The following is an 11256-nucleotide window of genomic DNA, read 5'->3' as shown; positions in this document are numbered from 1 at the left end:
ATTATGGTTGAACCATTGGAATTTTCTGCCTTCTAATTTAACACATCTAATGATCTCCTTTCTGGCCAGAGCTCTTATTTGCTAGCCACTCTGCAAGCAATGGTCTCTTGATGTCAGTTAGTTACTAATAACTTTTAGGTAAATTGAGTAAACCTTTTCATTTATGAACTGACTTAAAATTCTGCCATGGAGGAATACAGGATTCCTAGAGCCTGACTTATGCAGAGAGAATTTACTATAAACTGATTGTAAGCCTACAGTAACATCATTATTCAGTTTAGAGTTAATGGGTTCCACAAAGCAAATTTAATAAATCCTTCTGGGATCTAAGCTGAGGAAAATTAAAATTAGAAGCATAAATTGTGACTTCTAGGGCAAGAGAGTGGCTTGGTTACAGTCTTCCTGCTTATAAGTTGAATTGTGAACTGGGCTTTCGCAGGCCCGAGCCACAGGCCTCCAGCCTGCATTAAGAAGGGAAATCACATTCTTTTACATGTGTGCAGAGACTTCCCAAATTCCATCCGCAGTGGCTATTTCTACACGACATCACTCATTGCCTAGAAGTGACAGGATTTACAAGTGGTCCACAAGGGGTCAAAGGAATTCTTTAAAAATTTCACAAGTTAACTTTATCAGTGTGAGGGGAACGTAAGTGCCCAAGGAGTTAAAATGACAAGTTCTCTTACATGACTCCAAGGCTTAAAATGGAATTGTTCAGAGAAAGCCTCCTTGCCACTCTCTTAGCTTCTTGCCAGGCATCTTAGCACAATGATTAATGAGAGTGAGCCAGGAGATACTGCCCTGTCCCAAATGATCCCTCCAAAGATGAATACTAGAGATGTGTTGGGGTCTCTCTTCTCTCCCCGCCTTCCCTCTTCCTTCTCTCTTCTGGTCTTCTTATTTCTCCCTTTCCTCTTCTATCCCCTTCCTTAACTCCTCCTTCTTCCTCCTCCTCTGCTCCTCTCCTTCTTCCTCCTTTATCCTTCTTCTCCTCCCCTTTTCCCCTTTTCTCCTTCCCCCTCACTTTCTCTCTCTCTCTCTCTCTCTCTCTCTCTCTCTCTCTCTCTCTCTCTCTCTCTCTCTCTCTCTCTCTCCCTCACTCCCTCCCTCCCTCCCCCCTCTCTCTCTGGCTTTACTCCAACAGAAGAAGCTATCTAAATTGCAACCAATCAGAAAGAATCTACCCATATATCCTTCTAAATCTTAGGAAAACCAGAACAGTTCCTTGGTAGACCAGATGGAATTTTAACTCACTCCTCACTAAATTATAGTCTCTTAGGTCCAAGTTATTAACAAAAGGTTATAAAGACAGATTTTTAACTCTCACTTCAGCTATGACATTATTTCCAGGCCAGCATGGGGTTTATGCTTCAGTCTCAAGCATTGACATAGGCAACTGCAGAATACAGATAACACAGAGATGACAGGAAGGGACTAATACTCCACAGAGACAGCAAAGGAAGAGAGTATCTTTCTCAAAGTCCCTCCCCCATTCCTCCTTGACTTCCCCTTCAGTTTTCAGGTCCTGGCCTCTAGAGAGGGGGAGAGATTGCCCCATCATCTGGTGGCACAGTGACTAGGGCTCACCAAGGAAGCCTGGGCCCCCAGAGCCTGAGCCTCAGACCTGCCAGGCCAAGAATGCTTTCAGGAAATGCTCTAGCGCCCCCTGGTGATGAGTGTCTGCGGTGTGGACAGAGATGGACAGCCAAGCTGCAACTTCAGACCAGAAACTCAAAACGACTTCAGGTCACCCTTCACACTTTCTGCAGTTGAGCCAATGCAAATGATCCCCTATTTCCAAATCTCTGCTCTGCCCACAGAGTTTCCCACATAACACGATTGCTTCTGCTTCATGCACCACCTCACTGAGGGCCTGGTCCTTGCAAAAATCACTCCCCTAAGATTCCCCTTCACGTCAAGCAGAAAGTCTGTCAAGCAATGTTCCTCTCGCTTGGTAGATCAAAAAAAAGGGGCCCTTCCTCCCTGGAGTTGTCCGCAGGCTATTTGAGTTCTGCAGCCCCCCGAAAAACAACGATTTCTGAACTACCACATTGTTTCCCTTCTACTTTTCATGTTAACAGTCCTGTCACTGGGAAGAGTTTCCCAGAAGGACAGATCATTTAAATTCAGAGTGGCATTTTTATTTCTGCAAGAGCTAGGCTCTCACGGAAGGTGCTAGAATGACAGCCTAGGAAAAGCAGACTCCCTCCTGATTTCCTACCCCTCCCTGTCCTCCTCCACATCACCAGAGCAACATCCAATCTCCCTCCTCTGCCACCAACAGGAAAAACTGGACTCCCAACCTTTGCTTCCTAGGCTGTCACCCAGGGAAGCCAATAGATGCTAATTTTAAGTGGCAGTCTGGACCAAAGTCCTGTCTTCAGAAACTCCCTTGGGTACAGACTATTGACATTCCTGGAGGCCTGTGGTGACCTAATAAATAGGCCTGTATTTCTACTCAGGTTCTCACTGAGGTGCTCGAGGAGACCAACAAAGGCATTGAGAAGTGAAAATATCACCTGAGCTAAAAGGCAGGTTGCATGGAGGGTGGAGCCTGGCGTGAACAACCAAATGGTTCTCTAACTGAACAAATACCACATCAGTTTAATGTCTTGCCTTTAGCTGATGGCACAGGCAGAAAGCTGGTGGTAGGACAGAGAGTATGCTGGCAGGCGTGCACGCACACACACACACACACACACACACACACACACACACACACACACACACCCCAGAGAGAATTCAGGGAGTTCTCACTGCGTCTCTGGGTTTCCCTTATACTTCAGACAATGGCTTCTTGTCCTTGCCTTAAATAGTTTCCTCCTCTTGCCTCTGTCAATGGACAAAGTAGATGGAAGATTGGGGGGTGGGGGGCAAGGACAGAGGTGAGAGGAGAGATTGAGCACCTCCTTCCTGCTTAGGTTGGTGGCTCCTTGACAAACCAGCCCTCAAAGGCAAGTCCTTGCCTCATAAGTGCAGGCTGGCAGCCATCCAGATTCCGAGCCCTGTGTCATGTCGTAAATCTGCTCTCAGTTTGAGTTCTCCATCCTGTTTCCCAGACCCCATGGCCTCCCGCTGCCTGTGTGACTGGCCGGGTTCTCTGCCAGTTGGGAAGGGGAGGGGAAAGAAAACTGGGGCTCAGGATTCTTTGAAGGCCATGACTCCCCAATTACTTCCTGCTCATTAAGATGTGGACAAACCTCGCCTGCCTGTTGTAAATCAAAGAAAACCGGACTAGCCTTGCCACACTCCCGCTTGGTCTGCGGCCTCTGCCAATTAGCACTCCAGTTAATCAAACTTAGCAAGTCCCAGGGGAGGCACCAGAGCTGGGAGAAGCCCCGAGGAAGGGAGAGCTGCTTGCGAGTCCCTGTCATGCCTGACCAAAGACAGGCACTTGCTGTCTCTGCACCTCAATTTTCTCCATTTTTAAAGTGGGCCAAAAAAAACATGAACCAGTGAGTGCAGGATGACATGAAGGCTGGTATTTGAGCACCTATCACAATCTTCTGGAAGTTCCCTAGTGCTGAGGACCCAGCCTTTTTGTCCCACAGGGTGGTCTCCAGGCTCTGTTAGGAGCCTCCCCTAGGAAAGAAAAGGGCTTTGACCTAAAACTTCCTGAACAGTGGGTGAGAATCTGGTGATCAGAACTCTTGGCAGTGCCATGCCAAGCCCCTGGTTTGACTGCAGGAAAGCGTTAGCAAGTCTCCATTATGAAGGCTCCTTCCTCCACCCTTTGAGAGTATGGAGAGGGTGGGGCGTCACTTGGGATAAGGGTCATCAAAATGTTACCTGAGCTCTGCCCACATCCAGAAACTAAGGGACTGGGGGAAGTGGAGGAAGGACCTGCCTCACAGCTCAGGAGGTTTTCCTGCCAGGCTCAGTCCAGTGTGCTGGCACTTCTGGTTCCAACACAACATTCGAGGTCTCTGGCAGTGACTCTCCCCACATGACCGCCCACCAGTAGAGCCACAAGAGCCAAAGTTAGCAAAGGGATTGCAGTACATGCTTCTTCTCTCATCAGTAAAAGCCACTCTGCTTGTGTTGGCATCTAATTCTTATGATCCCAAAAGTAAATAAAGAAATGACAGGCAGAGGTCCTGTTGTGACTGGCCAGCTCCTGTTGCTGAGGAGAAATGGTCAGAGTGACAGTGTGGCCCTGACCCAGAGACCATGTACACCACCCAGGGTCCACCCAGGGCTCCCTCCTGCCATAATGCCTCAGAAAGTGCTTGTGGGGGGATTGAGCAAGGGCTCAGAGGTATATAGCCTGCATCCCTAGTATCTCCCTCTTGCATCCCATTCACACATGGCCAGAGCCCCCTTTCAGTCCCAACCAGCATCGGGGTTCTCACTGAGACACTCTGGAAGGCTAAAGGTAGGGATTCAAATCAGTGCCAAGACTGTCTGGGGGTCCCCCCCCCGCAGGCCTCAGGGAGTTAGCCTGCCTCTGAGAGGGAGCCCAGGCCAGAGGAAAAACAGTCCCAGCCATGCTTTCATGCCACCACCACAAATTACACACACACACACACACACACACACACACACACTTCTTCCCGTCACTCACATGCATATGCACACCTCTCCCTCCCAAACTACTTGATATCTCTGAATTTCCATCTTTAACATGGCCAGAACTTGGCTCTGAGCATCTCCTCCCTGTCCACTCACCCCATAAGTGCTGGAGAACAGACAGCAACAGAGGCACCCCTACTCACGCCCCCCTCCTTCATGTCTGAGGCAAGGACTTCCTTTCTGTCCTGTGAACAAAGGCCATGGGGGAAAGCCGGGCCCTGGAGCTCCCCCGCCCACCAGCCCCAGCCTCTGTGTCCTCTGTGTCGCAGAGCACTGCACACATGCACTGGATTCCACATGAGGAGCAAGGCGGGGGAGGAGCCGCCTCGCTGTGGGACTCGCCAGGGCTGCTCCCTGCTATTCAGACCCCACTTGAGCGAGCACCTCTGCCACAGAGGCTTGGAACCCCGGAGGGGCCTGCAGGTGCCGGGGAGGAAGAATCAGAGCATCCTCTAAACCAGCTTATGCTGTGCCTGGTCTGCAGGTGAACGTCTTTTTATACTTCTTGGGCTGAGATGAGCAACCTGCTGGGCGAGCAACCTTCCACCAGCTCTTCTCCCAAGGAACGGAGATTATAGGCATGCAGCGCCATGTCTGCTCAGTTGAAGCTCACATGACCCCAATACAGACAAAAACCTAGCTGTTCAGATAGATGTAAGAGAGGCGATGTGGAAAATGCTAGAGAAGAAAGGCCCTGTCCTTCAGAATCCCGTGTACAGTTGGGGCACACCAGGGCTGCTGGCTGTGAGCACAGACGAAGGCCTGTTTCAGGGAATACAGGCTTCCTGGAGGAGGTGTGCTTGAGCTGCGGGCAAGGTGGGTGGAGAGGGTGTCCACCATTTAGGTCTTCCCAGCTTCTGGTCACATACAACTCAGATGAGTTACTTACACTCTCTGTCATTTGCTTTCCTTTTCTTGTACACTGGGGAATCACACCTGGGGGGGGGGGTGTTGTGAGATTCATTCATTCAGTACAGGTGAAGTATTGCATACCTGGAAACCATGCTAAGATTGGCCATGTGGCGCCTGAGTGTTACAGCCATGGTCACAGGCTGATCCATGCTTCCAGAAGCCAAACCTTGGGGGAGCAGGACTAAGATGCTTTGCCTAGGCCAGTGCCGATGGCTCACACCTGGAATCCTAGCCACTCAGGAGGCTGAAATCTGAGGATCCTGGTTCAATGCCAGCCCTGGCAGTAAAGTCTGTGAGATTCTTCTCTCCAAAAAAACAACAGAAAGCCACAAGCAGAGCTGAAACTCTTGGTAGAGTACCAGCATTGAGTGAAAAGGGTCAGGGTCGGCATCCAGGCCCTGAGTTCAAGCCCTAATGCTGACACAAAAGAAAGAAGAGAGGAAAGAAAGAGAAAGGGAAAGAGAGAAAAGGGAAGAAGAAAGAAGAAGGAGGAAGAAAAAAAGAGGAGGAAGGAAGGAAGGAAGGAAGGAAGGAAGGAAGGAAGGAAGGAAGGAAGGAAGGGCATTATCAACAGGTGTGTGTGTGTGTGTGTGTGTGTGTGTGTGTGTGTGTGTGTGTGTGTATTGCATGTGTTCTGTATTGGACCAGTGGCTGAATGATTATCTAGAACAGTCTTCCATGGTCACCAGTTTGGAATATATGGCCCTGAGACCTCCCATGACCCTTCGCTCTCCAACAGGTTAAGAACTTGTCCAGGCCGGGAGTTTGGCCTAGTGGTAGAGCACTTGCCTAGCATGCATGAAGACCGGGGTTTGATTTCTCAGTTACACATACACAGAAAAAGTTGGAAATGGTGCTATCACTCAAGTGATAGAGTATTGGCTTGAGAAAGCCCAACGACAGTGCCCAGGACCTGAGTTCAAGCCTCAAGACCAGCCAAAAAAATTATAAAATAAAAAAAACTTGTCCAAGATCTATGGCAATGCAGGAGAAACTAGAACTGAAAATGAACCTAGAACATGACTCAAATTGTTATAGAGAATAGCCAAGCTCCAAGCACCATGCCCAAAATGTCTCCACAAACCCCCAGGTCCACATGTGCAGGTCACCTGCAATTCAATTGAGTGGACTATTCCCACATTTTTCCAAGAAAGCATTCCACCCTCCTCTCATGCCTTCAGCTTTACTCTATGCTGCCCCATTGCCTGGCTGAGCTGCTGAGCAGCTGCCCCCACTCCTTGCCGGCTTCTCCTCTAGCCTGGTATGTCCTTTTCTGGAGCACAGCTAATCTGGATCTGGTAGTGCCCAAATCCCGGGCCAGCCCAGCTTGTCAGTGGAGGCCCAGGAATGGTATCAGATCCTAACTAACACCTGTTCTGCAAACCATCCAGAATGCCTCTGGAAATTTGGCCCTTGTTTCAAAAGTCCATTTTAAATTGTAAAAGCTCAGCTATTTGTGTAGTGTAGAAAGAAATGATCTAAATTATGAAAGAGCTAATTAAAAGTTCAAAGTGGGCCAACAGCAGGTGATGCTTCCTGTGATGTCCATGGAGCACTGCAGGCCAGGCCTTGGGCTCACTGTGGACATCACAGGCCTCTCCTTGACTCTGCTCCAGCCTCCGTGGTTCTCTTTCCTCCCCTCCCTTGCTCTTCCTTGAAGGACCCTATTACAGAACCAAAGCACATTACATGACTTCCACAGAAATTAAATCATTAGAGATCCTTTTCTGTTTCTTTTAAATGAATAGATTAAAGATGTTGCATTTCTCTAAACCTAGGCAACAAGAGTGCAAAGTACTGCCAGCTAGACACTTCTAAGGACGACAACTAGCCTCCCTCTAAGGCCCAGTGGGCTCCTTCCTAGCCCTGGAGACACGGGATCCCTGGGTCACAGTTTCTGTAGCTATAACAAAATACCAGAGGCTGGGTCCTTTTTGGATGAAAAGAGACTTAACTATGAGCTACAGAAGCCCAGAGCCCCATTGGCTCTGTCCCTTGGGCAGACCTTTTGATTTCATTGTCTAACTTGGATGAGGTAGAGAGTAGGCTATGGTGGGCAAGAAAGAAAAGAAAGCTTGGGGACAGGACTAGGTTTGTTCTTTCTGTGATCACTTAGTATCTGGAAAATGAACTGGGATATTGTGAGAACTCCTTTAATCCCTTCTGAAGGCAGCAGCTCCAATGTCATAGCCTTCCACGGAGCTCTGCCTCTGAGATCCAAGCACCTCACTGAGGTCCAGGCTTCCTATTTTTGGGCCTTTAGGAGACACACTCCAGGATTATCCAAACTGTGGCTCTCCCCAACCTTCTTCTGAGGCAGTTAATGCCCCCCAGATACCAGGCACCTCCACTTCAGCCACAGTGCCCAGGAAACCAGAGGGGGACCCCGAAGAGGGCAAAACATTCTACGCAAATCCCTGGCAATGAAACTCCCTCATTCTCTTGACCATCACTGAAAGGCCATAAAGACCTAGCTCCAAGGAGACACCCTGCATACCACCGGGTTACCAACAAGCCTGCAAGAAATGGTAACTGGCGCCCTCCCTAGCTGCACTCCCGTCCTCTCAGGCCAGCCCTCCCCGCAGGGTCTCCAGGCCCTGTGTGTTCCCTTTCCCTCACTTCCTGCAGAGCCAGACTGGCTGACAAATGGATTTGTCCACATCGCCTGCATGCTGGGTCACCTCTGCTCCTAAATAAGCTAATTCTTCTTCTACTGCTGCCACCCAGTTGCTTAATGTTCTGGTCACCAAACTATGGCCTTCCCTGGCCCCTGCTCCTTCTTACCCTCTTTGAAATGATCCAGGCTGCTCACAAATCTCCATCTCCTCCCTGATCTGCTGCTTGGAATCTCCTGCCTAACTCCCCCGGCACAGCATACGTAATCATCATGGAGCACCTAAAATGCTGATTTATTGCACACTGGACAATGTTCTAGACTCTGTGGTTCATCTGATCCTCACGAAACTCCTTATATGATACGTACATTGCTCTCCTCCTCCTAGAGCTGTTAAATCAGAGGCACAGAATGGTGAGTTAGCTTGTCCAGGGTCACAAAGCTCACGGGCATCAAAGCTAGAATTTGAACCCAAGTAGATCTGACTCCAAAAATCTAGATGTCGTGTGAAGATGAAGTTAAGCCAAGCCCAAAGCCCTCTCCTGGCCTTCTTTCATAATGACAAAATCCTCATGAAACCTAGCCAGTTGTCAAGATTCAGCTCAAACTTACTGACCTCTCGTCACTCTTTAGGCCCTGCTGTACCTACTATAGTCCATTGAAGGCCTACTGTGTGCTGTAACTGCACATTCTAATATTACATCTCAAATCAAACAGCAACCCTGAAAGGTTGGTTTGCTTTAGTCTGTAAAATTATCCCCATTTTATAGAGGAGGAAACTGAAATGAACGGCTTGCATGAAAGCCTGGGGCCAGGATTTGAATTCCCATGGACAGGGATTCAAAGCCCTGAATCTTTTCCATGGTCGTCAATCTCCCTAGCAAGGATCCCATCTCTGGTTTCTAGGTGTTTGGCCCCTTGACTCTGAATCCTTTGGTATCCCTTGTATTTGTACTGTCAGCCACCATGATATTGGGCAAGTGACGATACATAGATAGAAATTAGGGAACTAAATAAATGTTCGATGAGTTAGTGAATGAATGAATACATGAGTGAATGAATGAATGAACTAATCATTATCCTCTTCTAAGAGTACCCAAAAGATCTCCGTCTTGGTAACTGTCCCCATTCATCAAAGAGCCAGTGCATCAAATACTAAAAGGCTAGAGAACCTGTCTTTACCCATAATTGAGTGCCCTGCTCCCTAAACCACTTCCTCCGATTTGCTAGGCTCCATGTTGGATCGTGTGGATGGAATCTCTATCATTTCCGCAATTTCTCCTCCTCTTGGGCTCTGTGTTGGAGAAACTGTATTATCACTGGCCGGGTTCTGAGGGGCAGCTTTTCCCCTACATTCATGTCAGTCACCAGGACCCACAGATTCCCCTCAGTTGCTTCAGTCCAGCATTCAGGCTCCAGCCCCTGCACCTCCCCTTAGCCAAGGATTGGCTTCGGCTGCCTCTCTCCTCATCCCTCTCAGCCCACTGCCCTCCAGCCACACTTGGCCACCAGCCTTTCTTCTTTCCCAGCCCTCACATTCCTTGGCCTTTGCCTTCCAACCCCCAAGTCTTTGAATGCAACACAATCCTGCCAACTGGCTTCTGGTTTTCCAGCTGCTCTTGAGTCCCCTGATTCACAATGAGGGGAGCCCCCCCTTGCCAGCCTTCCCCTCCCCTATCCCCAGAAGGGAAATTGAAGACAGTTTAAAATAGAACAAATCAAAGTGCAGAGGCTGATGCCAAGCACTGCTCTGCGGGAGCCACCTGGAGGCTCCAATCCCTCCTGCTCGAAGGCCTCCCCCCCCTGCTCCCCACAGGCACTGCCCGCCCCTCCTCTGCCTCCTCCCGTATGTTCAAATCCTGCCAGACATGCATCCAGCTGGTGGAGATGATGTTCAGACTGCAGGCTGCTGGCAGTGCAGAAGGAGCCTGGAGGGAGGGAGGGAGGGACGGAGGGAGGGAGGGAAGGAGGGAGGGAGGGAGGGAAGGAAGGCATGGAGGAGCAACCCCACTGGGGCTCCACAAACACCTGCCACAGGTGCCCATCAGAGCTCATCCTGTGGGTCCTTTTCTGGGGCCTGGACCCAAAGAAAATGACCAAGAAAGAGAAAGAAGGTGAGGAGGGATGGGGGGCTGAGGTTGCCAGATAAAAGACAGGACACCTAGTCTGGATGGAATTTCAGATCAACAGTGAATAATCTATTATTGTAAGTGTATCTCAGGAAATCTTTGGATAATACTTAGGCTAATTTCGTGTTTTACTTGCTGTCTATCTGAAACTCAGCTTTATCTGGGCATCCTGGTTTTGTGCTATCTTGTTTAGGATGTGCTAATCCAGGCAGCTCTGCATGGAACCCCATGGTGTGTCTTTCCTATGGCTCTTGGCCCAAGAACAAAGTAAGAGGAAGAAATGGGTGCGAGGATGCATTCACCCAAACACAGTACCACCCTGAGGGGCTCAACACAATGGCAGTCTATCATGTCAACAGTCTAGAAACTAAAATCTGAACCAGAGACATTGGCAGTGCCTTAATCCATCCCGATGGCTCTGGGTGAATCATTCCCTGTCTCTCGGGCCATCTTGAACTTGTCCACCTGCTCCAGTCTCTCCCAGGCTTGCTGGCTGTTTTCTCTGCCTGTCAGGCCAGCAGCTGGGCAAACCCAGTCTAACTCAGTCCTCTTGACCCTAGAGCACTAAGTCTGGCTTCACTCTGTGTTGGCCCACACCTGACAATTCACGAAGCCCAGTGACCATAAACCTGATCAGAAAAGAAATATCTACAGAGCCTACATCACATGTCCCAGTGCAATAAGAGCTGACTCACAGTGAGGCCCCAAGCCAGAGAGACAGGGCACAGCTACCCACTTTCTCTCCCTACAAAGAGCCCATCAGAAAGGACACCCTCACCCGCCACCACACCCCCATGGACCCCAGAAATCACTGTATTGTAACCAGCAGTGCCATGAGAGAGCTATGGGGTGGGGGTGGGGGAGGCAGGGAAGGTTAACCATTCGGTGGGAACCATGTCCCAGTGACACACAAGCCAAGTGACCCCTCCCCTGCCCCCAGTCCAGACTCCATCCTTGTGAAGACACTACGGAGACTGGGAAGAAGATTGCCAGGCTTCCGGTGAGGGATCGAGCCACACTTTCTTCTGT

The sequence above is a fragment of the Megascapheus bottae genome, chromosome 20, assembly GCF_031878675.1.
Source record: "Megascapheus bottae isolate mThoBot1 chromosome 20, mThoBot2.hap1, whole genome shotgun sequence".
Lineage (NCBI taxonomy): Eukaryota > Metazoa > Chordata > Mammalia > Rodentia > Geomyidae > Megascapheus > Megascapheus bottae.
The sequence above is the reverse complement of the archived record's forward strand: the minus strand, read 5'-3'. Positions refer to the sequence as shown.